This window comes from Cupressus sempervirens, chromosome 4, assembly GCF_028749045.1.
Source record: "Cupressus sempervirens isolate cs-2001-9-10 chromosome 4, ASM2874904v1, whole genome shotgun sequence".
Taxonomy (NCBI): Eukaryota; Viridiplantae; Streptophyta; class Pinopsida; order Cupressales; family Cupressaceae; genus Cupressus; species Cupressus sempervirens.
In genome coordinates, this window is record NC_143121.1 from 267,307,379 (window position 1) to 267,324,083 (window position 16,705).

The 16,705-nt window shown below is 34.3% G+C and overlaps 6 non-coding genes and 1 pseudogene across 7 annotated transcripts; 3 read left to right on the plus strand and 4 right to left on the minus strand.

Moving 5' to 3' along the window:
• Positions 1–5,366: 5,366 nt before the first annotated feature.
• On the minus strand, positions 5,367–5,453 carry TRNAS-GGA (transfer RNA serine (anticodon GGA)). The gene has a single exon. It is a non-coding gene; the product is annotated as a tRNA-Ser (tRNA).
• A 982-nt stretch (positions 5,454–6,435) lies between these two features.
• TRNAM-CAU (transfer RNA methionine (anticodon CAU)) lies at positions 6,436–6,508 on the minus strand. The gene has a single exon. It is a non-coding gene; the product is annotated as a tRNA-Met (tRNA).
• A 1,893-nt stretch (positions 6,509–8,401) lies between these two features.
• On the minus strand, positions 8,402–8,476 carry TRNAH-GUG (transfer RNA histidin (anticodon GUG)). Its single transcript has one exon. It is a non-coding gene; the product is annotated as a tRNA-His (tRNA).
• A 244-nt stretch (positions 8,477–8,720) lies between these two features.
• On the plus strand, positions 8,721–8,793 carry TRNAM-CAU (transfer RNA methionine (anticodon CAU)). The gene has a single exon. It is a non-coding gene; the product is annotated as a tRNA-Met (tRNA).
• A 1,418-nt stretch (positions 8,794–10,211) lies between these two features.
• Positions 10,212–12,090, plus strand: LOC149561041 (photosystem II protein D1 pseudogene; annotated as a pseudogene). The gene is made up of 3 exons (XR_016364232.1): positions 10,212–10,251; positions 10,521–10,615; positions 10,786–12,090. The product of XR_016364232.1 is annotated as a photosystem II protein D1 pseudogene (transcript).
• On the minus strand, positions 11,775–11,847 carry TRNAM-CAU (transfer RNA methionine (anticodon CAU)). Its single transcript has one exon. It is a non-coding gene; the product is annotated as a tRNA-Met (tRNA).
• Position 12,091: 1 nt separating the features above from the next.
• TRNAH-GUG (transfer RNA histidin (anticodon GUG)) lies at positions 12,092–12,166 on the plus strand. The gene has a single exon. It is a non-coding gene; the product is annotated as a tRNA-His (tRNA).
• The last annotated feature ends 4,539 nt before the right edge of the window (positions 12,167–16,705 follow it).

Consider the following 16,705-nt stretch of genomic DNA (forward strand, 5'->3'; position numbering starts at 1 on the left):
TGAATATAGCCAATTTATGAGAGTGACTTCTGGATGGGAGTCAAAATTTGTTCAATCCCTCAAATTAAATAGGACGTAATTTGTTATGAATCGTCGATCCAAATGGCTCTGGGTAGAACCCATAAAAGGGTCTAGAAAAATAAGCAATTTTTTTTTTGCTTGTCTCCTGTTTTTGGGTTCACTAGGATTTTTTGTGGTCGGAATTTCAAGTTACCTTGGTAGGAACCTGATACCCTTATTGTCATCTCAGCAAATACTTTTTGTTCCACAAGGAATTGTGATGTGTTTTTATGGGATTGCAGGTCTGTTCATTAGCTCTTATTTGTGGTGCACTATTTTATGCAATGTGGGTAGTGGTTATAATAAGTTATTATCGTAAACAAAGATCCCATATCCATTACCAAAGATCAATATATTACCATAGAAAACATTTCACTTAGACTTATCTGGTAAGATCCCAAGCATAATATGAAAACATTTCACTTAGACTTATCTGGTAAGATCCCAATCTAAATATACTCTAACCACTGAGTTAAGTAGGTTCTTTATTGAGTCATACCTAAATTCTAGGCATAATTAGACATATAAACAATATGCCCTTAAGAATGATTAAATCAAATATCATCTTGACAGAAAGTGATCTATTTTATTAGTCTATTTTTAGGACTAAACTGTGAAGGGCTATAGCTCAGCTAGGTAGAGCACCTCATTTACACGTGCGCCAATGGTTTTCAGAAGAGTTTATTGATTCATTCGGTTCATAAAATAGATTTGAGTCTTACTCTATGAATTAGGAGAACAATAGCATGACAAAGATGAAGTTCGTTGTATGATTCAAACTATGGATCTAGTTGATATGGTCAATCTCGGGGGCATTCAATGTCAGACATAATGAGTATAATACGTACGAGGATCTCAAAAAACATTTCTTTTCGCTCTATGAACTTTGAGGTGTATGAAGTCTCATATTCTTATTTTGGGGTGAGAGAGACTCCATTTGGAGAATCTATGTCTAAGCATGACAGACCTACGTCAAGGGAATCTTTTGAAGCACTTTGGGATTGCTTCCGAAAAATGATTCGTTTCAAGCAAACGGAGCCATCTTATTATCTGTTCCGGAAAAGAATGGCAGACTAACTGATTTTTCCATCAGTTAATGAAAGAGCCCAATGCAATAAAAATGCATGTTGGGTTCTTGGAACAGTTCAAATCATTTTGGTAATAAGAAATTTGATCTGTTCTACCGAGAAGGTCTACGGTTCGAGCCCGTATAGCCCTATACAATGAAAAAACTCTTCTATGTTTTCTCGCTCATATTGTCCCTACGATCCGATGCTAGTTTGAAATGAAAAGAAAAAAAAAGCATCCAATTTATTTGCTATTTAAAGGAACTGACGACTTATACAGAAGATCATTAAAGAAAAAGTAAAGAGGAAATACGAAAATAAAAAAATTTGGAATTATTCATAATAGAATAAATAGTCTTTCGACTGCGATCCAGAGCAGACTCTTATTCTTCAATATTTCTATTATAAAGAAGAACAGATCAGACATCGTGTCGAACTAAATATGGGCACATCCACTTTTATTTTGTTTATGAAAGATTTTATATATTCCACGGGTGGATCGGTACCTATCGATTAGAATCAATATTCTAATCGAACTCGGTTGTCTTTTTAATTTGTTAGCACATCTCACATCGTTAGAAACAACGACCCTGAAAGCTCCCTTATTTCAATAGATAAAATTCCGTTACATCAAACCATATTAACACGTTACAACACGAACCAACGTGAAGTCTGCCGAATTGCACGGGTTTGAACCATTTCCTAATTTGTTTTGTATTAAATAAATATTCTTTTATTCATTTCCGTGTTAAGTCACAGACGAAACATTGAATTAATATACAAAAACGATAGCTGATGCTCATGATTTTGATAGCCATACCAATGATTTGGAAGAGATCTCTCGCAAAGTATTTAGTGCTCATTTTGGTCAATTAGCCATCATATTTATTTGGCTAAGTGGGATGTACTTTCACGGTGCTCGTTTCTCCAATTATGAAGCATGGTTAGGCGATCCTACTCACATTAAACCCAGTGCTCAGGTAGTTTGGCCGATAGTAGGCCAAGAAATTTTGAATGGAGATGTGGGTGGAGGTTTTCGAGGAATACAAATCACCTCTGGGTTCTTCCAAATTTGGCGAGCATCCGGAATAACTAGTGAATTGCAACTTTACTGCACCGCAATCGGTGCATTGATCTTTGCAGCGTTAATGCTTTTTGCTGGTTGGTTCCATTATCACAAAGCTGCTCCAAAATTGGCTTGGTTCCAAGATGTAGAATCCATGTTGAACCACCATTTAGCAGGGTTACTAGGACTTGGCTCTCTATCTTGGGCAGGACACCAAATACACGTTTCTTTACCTATTAATCAACTCTTAGATGCTGGAGTGGACCCTAAAGAGATAAGACGTTTATTACGAGATCTGGATATATGATTCTTGTCAAAAATACTAATGAAGTGGAATCTTTAATGTTTACGATAATTTAATGGATTACATTATGAAATTATTTAATTCCTTATCGTGAAGTGGGATTAATGACAGCCCCATATTTAAATAAAGAATATGGGATGCCTTACATATCTATAGCTCCCATGGGAGCTGTAGATATGGCGGAGTGGAAGGCCATTAATCCTACAGGTTATGAGCGCTCTATCGGTTAAACCTATTAATGGGAAACCTGTTCAAAAAATGTTGAAATATGTAGATATCCCCAAAAATTGGAATGAAAAATGGGTAGATTCATGGTTTTTATAATAGTTTACCTTGTCGTTAGAAAAATTTTCAAATGAGTAATGAATTGAATTTCAGGTTGCGATGAGTTGAATTAGAATATAACGAGATGAATTGAATATAAGGAAGGCTAATATTTGAGCCTTCCTTCCTTGAGGTCCAGATCATTTCAAAAAAATTGGATAGGGAAAAGTACAAATGAAAATTGAAAAGAATATTTCTGCATGAATCAAATTTATAAATTTCCCTCTTTTCGTCCATAAAATAGCATTTAGCTACTTGAAAAGTATTCGAGTCATTGTTAGAAATTGAACGTTCATTTAGTAATACTTTTTTATAAGTCATCAAACGACAGTATGGAAAACGATTAGAAATACTATGTAAATAACCCAGGAAACCTGACAATGCCATTTTTTTATTTGCATCCGACTTTTTTACTATATTTAAGCTTTTTAAAGAATCATTAAACAAAACGATTTGAAAAAAATCAGAAGTAGACAGAATAATAAAAGATTGATCTTTTTTATTCTCATTAGGTACTGAACGAATAGTTCCCTTACTAAGTAATTTACTTTGATCATTTGAAAAAAAAGAATTAGTGTGACCTAATTTGTTATGAAACAAAAATGGAGAACTTGCCATATTAAAAGAAGGGTATTTCAGCAAGCTAATTTGAATCATATTGATAATGATCTTATTTGTTCTTACTGAAATGAGAGAAATATAAGTCTTTTTTATTTTTAATCTGGGCCTTCCGTCTAATTGATTTTCAAGAAAATTCCTTTCTTTTTCAATTGAATAACCCCCGAGAATATTCCCATATTTTATCATTTTTGAACGAGGGTCATTCAAAAAAGCAAAAATATTGTTATTTTCATTTTTATAGAAAATAGATTCTATAGGCATTCTAAGAATTAAATGAGGACAAGGGATTCTTCGCTTCCCCGATTGTTTATCACACCATAATGGTACGATGAGTTCGTTTTTTACCCTCATATTGTTGGTATTTTCAAAAAGAATGGTGCAATCGATAGAGTCTTGATGTTCGTTAGCTATGGTTCGATCAGTTTTGAGATAATTGAAGATTTTTTTCCCTCTTTCAAAACAGTTTGAGTCAACTGATTCGTGTTTCACCTGATCCACTGAATAATTCGAAAGTGATTTATGTTTGTAAAGGAGAAGCTCTGTAATATCCACTTGATCTTGATCTTTATGAAAAGCGGATTCATATATCCCTCCCGATAATACCCATAAATGAGTTGTCTTTTCTATTAAATTAGACAGCATAGGGATATTCCAGTGCATTTCTCCTGTCAGGCCAGAATATATAGATTTCTTTACTTTCTCTTTAAAAGGGGGTTTTTTTGCACGAATCTCAGCAATTATTTGTTCCGATTCCATGATAGCTGGCTCGTTTTTATTCTTTCCACTTCTTACCATTATCAACCATAGATCGTTAAAATCTATGAAATAAGGAAAAGGCTCTTACTTTTCGTATCGTCGGCCCGCCGGGTCTGTCGTGGCATGATTCGTTTCAACTAGAAACGAAATCAATGATTGAAACATATCTTTTTTTTCTCTCTACAATATTTTTATTTTCAAATTGAAGATAATTTGTTTCTCTCTCTGTATATAAAATCATTCCAATATTCGTGCTGTTTATATTATTCCTCTTTCCAACATTAATTTATGTCTATGTCATTTCTTGAAATAAGGAGTTTTTTATGTCCCGTTATCGCGGACCTCGTTTAAAAATAATAAGTCGTCTCAAAACTTTACCAGGACTAAGTAAGAAAACACCCAACAGAATTCAAAAGCCTATTAAAAAAAAACATTCTAAACCTCTTAAATCTTCTCAATATCCTGTCCGTCTAAAAGAAAAACAAAGATTACGTTTTCATTATGGACTTCCAGAGCGCCAATTACTTCAATATGTTCGTATTGCTAGAAGAGCCAAGGGATCAACAGGTCAGGTTCTATTACAATTACTGGAAATGCGCTTGGATAATATCCTTTTTCGATTGGGTATGGCGCTTACTATTCCTGAAGCCAGACAATTAGTCAACCATAGGCATATCCTGGTCAATGGTCGTATAGTAGATATACCAAGTTATCGTTGCAAACCCCAAGATTTAATTTCTATAAAAGAGAAACAAGGATTGAGAAATATAGTGAAGAAAAATATAGAGATTTTTCAAAAGGATAAAATGAGGGTGCCCCCCCATTTAAATCGGATTAAACAAAAGTCACAGTATAGTGGATTAGTCAAAAAAATAATAGATAATAAGCGTATCGGTTTGAAGATTAATGAATTATTGGTCATAGAATACTATTCCCGTCGAGTTTAAATTATTCCCAGTTTTAAGGGAATGAAAAGAAAGGATTTCTGCACATCTGTTCCTTTGTATGTTACATAACAATGTCATTGTTATTCAATTCAATATTTCTTTTTTTTTTTTTTTCAATATTTTTTTCTCTACCCCGAAATGGAAGGAGATTGTGGGAAAATGAAACCATCCTATCGGGTTTAGATTAATGATAAAACGATGCAAAAAAGAATACAAATATACGGAAAGAGAGGGATTCGAACCCCCGGTAAACAGAAGCCTACATAGCAGTTCCAATGCTACGCCTTGAACCGCTCAGCCATCTTTCCTACACCTTTATTTGTTGACAAAATGAAAACAACAAGTTTTTTTCTAATTCATGCCCAAAAATGAGATAACTGACTTTTGCATAAGTCAAGTATTTTTGAATAAAGACAGACAGAAGAAAGAGTATTTTACCAAAGTTGCTTTTCTTCTTATTTCAAGATATTATTTTCTTTCATCAATCTAATATTATTCTTTTAGAATATTAGAGTTTTAATTGCCCGATCCAATTGTGAAATTAAGCCAGATCTATTGATAGATTCTATAATTATTATATTCTATAATTATTATAGAATAATTTCCTATAATTATTCTTAATAATTCTTCGGTCGGTAAGTCAAATTAATGGTACAAATTGTAAGGATTTATTTTATCGTTATACATAAAATCTATAGTTATATGAATTCAAAGAAGCAATCAGTTGAACGACTGGAGCAAAATTATAGATTATCTTCTTCAATCTCAAAAAATTATATCGAAGTTAGTATGATTATATCTGTAATAGCATCTACTTTATTGGGAATAATAATGAATCCAATTGTTGCAATTGCCCAGGATACATTATTTTAGAGATTGATATTTTTTGTAATATAATTTTCACTAGGTGTAAAAAAAAAAGGAAGAATTGCCCTTATATTCATATTCTTAAAATCACAGGGAATAGGCTAGGCTTAAATTATCAGATGAACTTCTAATTACAAAATCAACTTGATCATTCAATTAGAAGTTCATTTTGGTTATAATACTGGTTATAATATAGAATTTGTTCATTTTGTACCAAAACAAAATATAGATGTTTCTATCTGAGAAAAAGTCGTTCAAACATGTGTTAAATAAAATATTTGTAATTCTTAACTTCTCTTTTCAATAGAAGTTAAGAATTACAAAACAGGGATGGAGATAATCTAATCTCCATACTGAATTGAATCGAGATAACCTTGCTGCGATTCTTTCATCTAAAAAACAGAGTGCAATAACTGTTTATTATGCATCCAGCAGGAATTGAACCCGCGACTTCCCAATTATGAGTTGGGTGCTTTTACCATTCAGCCATGGATGCTATGGTAAAGTTATTTCATTATAATCAATATGGTAACCAATTCAATTCTATTTCTCTTTTATAGAAATAACAAGAAACTTTTTTTTGACAAATTGTACAATAGTTGAATAACTTGCACTGACTACCTCTTTCTTATTATAAATAATTCAATTTAATAAGTCACAACTAAAAAGAAACTATCTTCAATTTTTTGATATAACCAAGATACACAGCTAATTGGACAAAAAGTATGATAATTACCTGTCTCACATTCGACAATGAGAGTTTCATCAATTTTCACTGACATAAATTATTATAACTATGTGGATTAAATCGTCGTAAACCCAAGTAAATTTTCCTTATTATTTTGATGTTTCCCCTCATCAATAGGATTGAGATAAAGGTCAGAGAGTAGATTGAATAATTCCCGATCTGGAATCTCCTTTGGCACAATACCTTCTGGTTGGGACAATATTTGATCCGCTATGTTTAAATAATATTCACATACATAGTTAAGAGATGGTTCGGATCCAACCATTTCAAATAAAGTTTTCCCCTTGACCCTCGAAATTCGAATATCTTCAATAAGAGGTAACACTTCTATTACGGGCATTGGACAGGCCTCTACATATTTATTGATAAGATCTCTTTTAGATGTGCGATTTCCAACCAAACCTGCTAATCGGAGTGGATGTGTACGAGCTTTTTCCCTTATAGAAGCAGTAATACGATTAGCTGCAAATAATGCATCAAATCCATTATCTGTAATAATGAGACAGTAATTTGCATAGTTCAACGGAGCAGCAAAACCTCCGCAAACCACGTCACCCAATACATCAAATAATATTATATCATATTCGTAAAATGCATTTAATTCTTTTAACAATTTCACAGTCTCTCCTACCACATATCCCCCGCATCCAGCACCTGCGGGCGGCCCCCCAGCTTCCACACAATCTACCCCTCCATAACCTTTATGAATGACATCTTCGGACCAAATATCCTCATAATGATAATCTTTGGACTGCAAAGTATCTATAATTGTAGGTATCAAAAATCCTGTAAGAGTAAAAGTACTATCATGTTTGGGATCACATCCAATCTGTAACACTTTTTCCCCACGTCTAGCTAGGGCAATTGAAATATTACAACTAGTGGTTGATTTACCGATTCCGCCTTTTCCATAAACTGCTATTTTCATCTTTTGATCTCCTTTTCTTTATTTTTTATCTTCCGAACTTATTATTCGTTTGATCTAATTTTGAGTTTAACTTTGCCTTATTTGATAACAGTAAATAAATTCTAGTATGTTACATTACATTCTTTGTAACATTGTGTGTGTTTTTTTTTTTAGCTCCCTCACCCTCATTTTATCCTGAGTAAATGGAGGAAGCCAAGCAAAGAATCCTTCATTTCCACTTCCACAATAAATGCAAATTTTTTCATTAATTTGAAACGGGAACTCCCCGCTAATTAAGACTTATTTCTCTATATTCAAATAATAGAATAATTTACTGCATGACAAATGAGAAGAGGATAAGATAGGTTTGGGATTCGATTTGGGCCTGCAAATGAATGCTTTTGTTATCTTATATATGATGTTAAATGTGTCGTGTGTCGTTATTCAATGAATAAATTTGAAATCACCATCACCATAAGAAATAGTTGTTTTGGAAAGATCCCAATCTTACCGTCGATTCAGCTTTTTTTTTTGAGAAAATAAAAAAATATCTATATTTTATTCTTATATTTTGTTATATGTATGTAATAACAAAAATATCTATATTTTATTCTTATATTTTGTTATATGTATGTAATAACATATATACACAAATGGATCGTCAACCACTCATCATTTGATTCATTATAGAAAATCACAATGAATTGAATCCGGTCGACCTTTTTTTTTTACCGGGCGAACGACGGGGATCGAACCCGCGCGTGGTGGATTCACAATCCACTGCCTTGGAACCACTTGGCTACGTCCGCCCCAAACTAATTGGCAGTCTCTGTCTACGGTCATTCCATTTCAAAAATGGATGGTTCTAAGCCCCGAAAACCAACTAATAATGAAACTATTCTATTATTTAGAATAATTAATTTGTTGCACTTGCAATGCAACTCTCACACAAGTTAGTGACATTGACATTTTTAATTTTTTTTTAATAGTTTTGGGTATTAAAAAAACAAGATCTGAGCCAATACTCGCTACTTAATTAATAATTGGTATTATGTATCCATGGCTGAATGGTAAAAGCACCCAACTCATAATTGGGAAGTCGCGGGTTCAATTCCTGCTGGATGCACAGTAAATAGTTACTGTGCTCTGTTTGCTCGCAATAACTATAACTTTTAAGAAAAATTAGACGGAAAAAGCAGTACCAAATTGGTACTGCTTTCTTTTTAGGATTGAAATACACTAACAATCCATCTTGAATAATTAGCCGTTTATAGAATTAGCTTCAACAGCAGCTAGATCCAGAGGGAAGTTGTGAGCATTACGTTCGTGCATAACTTCCATACCAAGGTTAGCACGATTAATGATATCGGCCCAAGTGTTAATTACACGACCTTGACTGTCAACAACAGATTGGTTGAAATTGAATCCATTTAAGTTGAAAGCCATAGTGCTGATACCCAAAGCAGTAAACCAGATACCTACTACTGGCCAAGCAGCTAAAAAGAAATGTAGAGAACGGGAGTTGTTGAAACTAGCATATTGGAAGATCAATCGGCCGAAATAACCGTGAGCAGCTACAATATTGTAGGTTTCTTCTTCCTGACCAAATTTGTAACCTGCATTAGCAGACTCATTTTCGGTAGTTTCCCTGATCAAACTCGAGGTTACCAAGGAACCATGCATAGCACTAAATAGAGAGCCGCCGAACACGCCAGCTACACCTAACATGTGAAATGGATGCATAAGAATATTGTGTTCAGCTTGGAATACAATCATGAAATTGAAAGTACCAGAGATTCCTAGAGGCATACCATCAGAGAAGCTTCCTTGACCAATAGGGTAAATCAAGAAAACAGCAGTAGCTGCTGCTACTGGAGCTGAATATGCAACAACAATCCAAGGACGCATACCTAGACGGAAGCTAAGCTCCCACTCACGACCCATATAGCAAGCTACACCAAGTAGAAAGTGTAGAACGATTAGCTCATAAGGACCACCGTTGTATAGCCATTCATCAACAGAAGCTGCTTCCCAGATGGGATAGAAATGCAGACCGATGGCTGCAGAGGTAGGAATAATAGCACCGGAAATAATATTGTTTCCATAAAGAAGAGAACCGGAAACAGGTTCACGAATACCATCAATATCTACTGGAGGAGCGGCAATGAAAGCGATAATGAATACAGAGGTTGCAGTCAATAGGGTAGGAATCATCAAGACACCAAACCATCCAATGTAAAGACGGTTTTCAGTGCTAGTGATCCAATCGCAAAAACGATTCCATAGGCTTGCGCTTTTGCGTCTTTCTATAATTGCGGTCATGGTTATAACTTGGTTTATTTAATCATTAGAAGCTCCCAAGCATACACATAAGGCTTGTTATTCAACAGTATAATATGAGTCATATCTGTATGTCAACCAACATTTTGACATGGTTATAAATATTCATAAAATTCATAGTATCCTCTTCCTTCCATAAACTATATGCACATATATTGAAATGGTTTTCAATAGTATCCGTAGATATTAATACCTACGGTATTAATGCGCTCTATTGGCATTCCTTCTTTCTTTATGATTCAAGGTAATAAATATTATTACCTTGGAGTTAAATGTGATTAGACAAAACTCTTTCGATGGGTAAGAAAGACCCTTTCATTTCTTAAGGATGATTCCCGAATAGTGGGATGCTACCTATCTTGCTTGTTAAGAGCAATGGATAACATTGAATTGCATTGGATCTGCAATAAGTAGACAAAATACTTTTAGGTGCTAGATTCTGGTACTCTGGGTTGCCCGGGACTTGAACCCGGAGCTCATCGGATGGAGTGGATTATCTGCTCTTTTTAATAGGAGCAAGAAATCTCTCCCCAAACCGTGCTTGCAATTTTCATTGCACACGGCTTTCTCCATGTAGTGATTTGATCCATCATTTGGTTGGATTTCCGGTTGGAAAAGATCTATAGCATCATAAATTGATCCTGGCAATTGCTCAATAAGCATTTCATTGGTCAAAATCAGTTTTCTATTTGTTTTTTCCGCATCTTTTGCCAGAAATTAGCCAGGGGGTTTATCTGGCTAATTTCTGAATTCCAAATTCGTTCTCTCTGTGAACGAGTCTCTTCTTTATGGAAACAATATTATTTCCGGTGCTATTATTCCTACCTCTGCAGCCATCGGTCTGCATTTCTATCCCATCTGGGAAGCAGCTTCTGTTGATGAATGGCTATACAACGGTGGTCCTTATGAGCTAATCGTTCTACACTTTCTACTTGGTGTAGCTTGCTATATGGGTCGTGAGTGGGAGCTTAGCTTCCGTCTAGGTATGCGTCCTTGGATTGCTGTTGCATATTCAGCTCCAGTAGCAGCAGCTACTGCTGTTTTCTTGATTTACCCTATTGGTCAAGGAAGCTTCTCTGATGGTATGCCTCTAGGAATCTCTGGTACTTTCAATTTCATGATTGTATTCCAAGCTGAACACAATATTCTTATGCATCCATTTCACATGTTAGGTGTAGCTGGTGTGTTCGGCGGCTCTCTATTTAGTGCTATGCATGGTTCCTTGGTAACCTCGAGTTTGATCAGGGAAACTACCGAAAATGAGTCTGCTAATGCAGGTTACAAATTTGGTCAGGAAGAAGAAACCTACAATATTGTAGCTGCTCACGGTTATTTCGGCCGATTGATCTTCCAATATGCTAGTTTCAACAACTCCCGTTCTCTACATTTCTTTTTAGCTGCTTGGCCAGTAGTAGGTATCTGGTTTACTGCTTTGGGTATCAGCACTATGGCTTTCAACTTAAATGGATTCAATTTCAACCAATCTGTTGTTGACAGTCAAGGTCGTGTAATTAACACTTGGGCCGATATCATTAATCGTGCTAACCTTGGTATGGAAGTTATGCACGAACGTAATGCTCACAACTTCCCTCTGGATCTAGCTGCTGTTGAAGCTAATTCTATAAACGGCTAATTATTCAAGATGGATTGTTAGTGTATTTCAATCCTAAAAAGAAAGCAGTACCAATTTGGTACTGCTTTTTCCGTCTAATTTTTCTTAAAAGTTATAGTTATTGCGAGCGAACAGAGCACAGTAACTATTTACTGTGCATCCAGCAGGAATTGAACCCGCGACTTCCCAATTATGAGTTGGGTGCTTTTACCATTCAGCCATGGATACATAATACCAATTATTAATTAAGTAGCGAGTATTGGCTCAGATCTTGTTTTTTTAATACCCAAAACTATTAAAAAAAAATAAAAAATGTCAATGTCACTAACTTGTGTGAGAGTTGCATTGCAAGTGCAACAAATTAATTATTCTAAATAATAGAATAGTTTCATTATTAGTTGGTTTTCGGGGCTTAGAACCATCCATTTTTGAAATGGAATGACCGTAGACAGAGACTGCCAATTAGTTTGGGGCGGACGTAGCCAAGTGGTTCCAAGGCAGTGGATTGTGAATCCACCACGCGCGGGTTCGATCCCCGTCGTTCGCCCGGTAAAAAAAAAAGGTTGACCGGATTCAATTCATTGTGATTTTCTATAATGAATCAAATGATGAGTGGTTGACGATCCATTTGTGTATATATGTTATTACATACATATAACAAAATAGAAGAATAAAATATAGATATTTTTGTTATTACATACATATAACAAAATATAAGAATAAAATATAGATATTTTTTTATTTTCTCAAAAAAAAAAGCTGAATCGACGGTAAGATTGGGATCTTTCCAAAACAACTATTTCTTATGGTGATGGTGATTTCAAATTTATTCATTGAAATACGGGATATAAATATCCATTAATACAATTAATTCTCGCACTATTCAATACCGACCGAATTGAACCTGTTGGTATTTAATCAAATAGTGCGAGGTTTAATCCTTCAACAAACATGATTGCTTCTTCGGGGGGCACTCCAGGTTGCTTCTTTTCTAAAATGAATGATAGGGAACTCGAAATAAAAACAAATTGGTCTCTAGTATATTTTATTTGACTAAGATCCAATAAGCTAGTTATTGAAATATAGATAGTTCTATCAAAGAAACGAAAGAGAGACCTTTTTTTCCATGACACGAAGAGACAAACCTATATCTCTCGTAAAGAGAAAAAGAGTCTTTGGTAATGCAAGAAAAGAAAAAGGGAAGGAGAAAAAGAGAAAATGAAATCTTCTTCCTTACAGTATTGTATGGTTCATAAATCACCCTCAAAGAGCAGTGTGATAAAGCATAAGAATTATCCTGATTATTTCTATTCAGTTTATTAAAAAGAGCTTCGGATCAATGGAAACTAAGAAAATTGATTCTTATAATAAATATAAATAAGAACTCCATTGCAGAGGGTATACCTAAGCATATAATAGAGTGAGTTGAGTTCAATAGCGGAAGAGAAAGTGGATCGGTTTGACAACACAATATCATTGTTTTGTGATATAATAAAGTGAGTTTAGTTCAATAGTGGAAGAGAAAGTGGATCGGATAGAATATTATGTTTAGCTTATTAAATGAAATGGTTGAACGGCACCTTTAGAAATATGTTTTATTTTCTATTAATAAGTCAATAGTCAATTTTGGATATCTTGATTAACATAACATAAGATTGAGAATCACCGTGATTATATTTTAATAGCCCTTAATTAAGGAGATTCGGCAGGTAGGACACATATATAAGATAAGTAATGATATACTTATAATACTTAGTAAAGTAATGATATACTTATAATACTTAGTAAACTTATAATACTTAGTAAAGTAATGATATACTTATAATACTTAGTAAAGTAATGATATACTTATAGAAGAAGATTCGGCAGGTAGGACACATATATGAGATAAGTAACCATATACTTATAGTGCTATCATATACAAAAAATGATCTATGGTAATATATTGATCTACTTAATACATCTATGGGGCTGTCATTAATCCCACTTCACGATTAGATTGGGATTAATCTGGTAATATATTAAATTAGTAAACATTAAAGATTGTTCAAGCAAATCCATTAATCCCATATTGCTCATCTTAAACAAAGATCCAAATTTTTATCCCTAATACTCCATAGACGGTTTGAACCGCATAATAACAATAATCAATTTTAGCTCGAAGGGTCTGTAGGGGCACTCTACCTTTCATAGCCAATTCTTTCCGGGCTCTCTCAATTCCGTTAAGACGCCCTTTAATTTTTATTTTAACACCTTCGACAGTTGCCTTTTCAGCTAGTTGAATAGCTTTTTTCATTATTTTTCTTATTTCAACTCTCTCCTTTAGTTGTAGAGCAATATATTCCGCAAGAATTTTGGGTTCTCTATAAGGTGTATCCACCTTTTCTATAGAAATTACAAGTTCTCTGTTTACAGAATTAAGCATACTTTGTACAAGCATTTTTTGTACTTCCTTTCTTAATTCCTTCATTTTTTCTTTTTTTCTTGGCGCTTTTTTTTCAATAAACAAATCGACAAATGCAATATATATATTTACCGAAATCAATTCGGTCTGTTTCAGAATTTCTATACGTGTAATTCCTCCATAACTAGAATTGATAGAACTTTTGATATGTTTTACATAATTTTCAATGCAATTATATATTCTCTCATCTTCTCGTAGATCTTCGGAATAATCCCTTTCTTCAAACCAAAGGGAATAATGGTTTTGAGTAAAACCAAGTCTAAAACCAAGTGGATTTATTTTGTTTCCCATACATATTTTTTTAGTACTTTAAGTAGTAGTATATTTGCGGCATAAATGGATCATCTATTTGGATATTTTGTTTCTATTTAATGTTTCATCGTACTGTTATTTAATCGTGAGCTGAATTACAGAAATCCAAATCATAAAATAATGTAATACTTATATGACAAGTAGATTTCTGTATTGGATAACCACGACCCCGAGCTCTAGGTCGAAATCTTTTCAAAGTAGGACCTTCATTCACTTCAGCCGCAAGGACAGCTAGATAGCGCTTATGTATACCCATAAATGAACACGCATTTTCGGCTGCAGAAACAAGTACTTTGAATATAGGCTCACATGCTCTATAATCCATGAAAGTCAGTATCGCAAGTGCCTGTATATAGGTAGAATTACGAAGTAAATGAGCTACTCTGCGTGCTTTATTAGAAGACATACGTACATGTTTAGCTACAGCTCGTATTCTTATAGTTGAATTTAAATCTAAATCCCTATTTTGAAATATCAATTTCATCTTCATCCTCCATAATGAATTAATGTATACTATTTACAACAAGACTTTTTTATTTATCGTTTCTCTCTTTCCTTTTTGTGTGTGTTTTTTTTTTTTTTTTTTGTTGCTTTTTTATTATTTTTTTTTTTTTTCGTTTTTCGATTTTTTATCCTTTTTCGCATGTCCCTGGAAAATGGAAGTAGGTGCAAATTCTCCTAATTTGTGGTTTATCATACCATTTGTTATAAAAATGGGTAAATGTACCTTTCCATTATGAACAGCAATGGTATGACCAATCATTGCGGGTACAATGGCAGATCTACGGGACCAGGTTACTATTATCTTCTTCTCTTTAATCATGTTTAGATTATCGAGTTTACTTAACAAATCATTAGATACAAAAGTATTTTTTATTAGTGAACGTGCCATGGTTAATTAATTACCTTTCTTTTTATTGATAGAAAATAAAAATGGATTTACAACTATTCCTATTTACGTCGACGAAGAATTGAAACATCGCTATATTTATTTCTCTTCCGACTTTTTCTTCCAAGTGCGCTATAGCCCCAAGGGGTCAAGGGTTTTTTTCTGCCAATTGGAGCTCTTCCTTCACCACCCCCATGAGGATGATCTGCAGCATTCATAACTATTCCTCTTACTTCAGGACGTTTACCCAGCCAACGTTTTGACCCAGCTTTACTTAAAGTTCGATTTTTCCATTTAACGTTGCCTACTTGTCCAATTGTTGCTGAGCAGTTCTCAGATATTAAACGAACCTCTCCAGATGGTAATCTTAATGTGGTCAATCGGCCTTCTTTTGCGATCAATTCTGCCACAGCACCCGCTGCTCTAGCTAATTGTCCGCCTTTTCCGACTTGTACTTCGACATTATGTATAGTCGTGCCTAAAGGTATATTGGTTGAAGTAGATCTTTAATTTGTCAAAATCCCTTCCCAAACTGTACAAGCCTCTCTCAGGGCATACAGCTTTCTGGATGTGAATAGAATATGATTATTATGAATCTATTTTATATAGAGGCTTAAGATGAAGGGCATACTTTCAATTCCTTATGTCCTTATGTCAAAATATTAATCATTAATAGCCTGTTGAAATTATTATGAATCTGAATTAAAAGACTAAGTCCAATTAATTCAATTAATGATGACCCTCCATGGATTCTCCTATATAAGCTGCGGCTAGAGTTGCAAAGATTAGAGCTTGAATGCCACTTGTAAATAATCCTAGGAACATTACAGGTATAGGTACCACTAAAGGTACTAAGGAAACAAGAACGGCAACTACCAATTCGTCAGCTAATATATTTCCAAAAAGCCAAAAACTAAGTGATAGAGGTTTCGTAAAATCTTCTAATATGTTAATCGGTAAAAGTATTGGGGTTGGTTGAATATATTTACCAAAATAGCCTAAACCCCTCTTTGTAAGACCTGCATAAAAATAAGCTACTGATGTGAGCAAAGCTAGAGCTACTGTAGTATTAATATCATTTGTAGGCGCGGCTAATTCCCCATGAGGTAATTTAAAAATTCCCCAGGGGAAAAGAGCACCTGCCCAATTAGAAACAAAGATAAATAAAAACATGGTTCCTATAAAAGAAACCCAAGGACCATATTCTTCTTCGCCAATCTGAGTTCTAGCCAAGTCCCGAACAAATTCGAGAACATATTCCACAAAATTTTGAGCTCCGTTTGGAACAATTTGTGGGTCTTGAACAGCTAGAGTAGCTGAACTTAATAATACAGCAATTACAATCCAGGAAGTTATAAGTACCTGTGCATGAACTTGGAACCCCCCTATTTGCCAATAAAAATGCTGACCTACTTCCACAC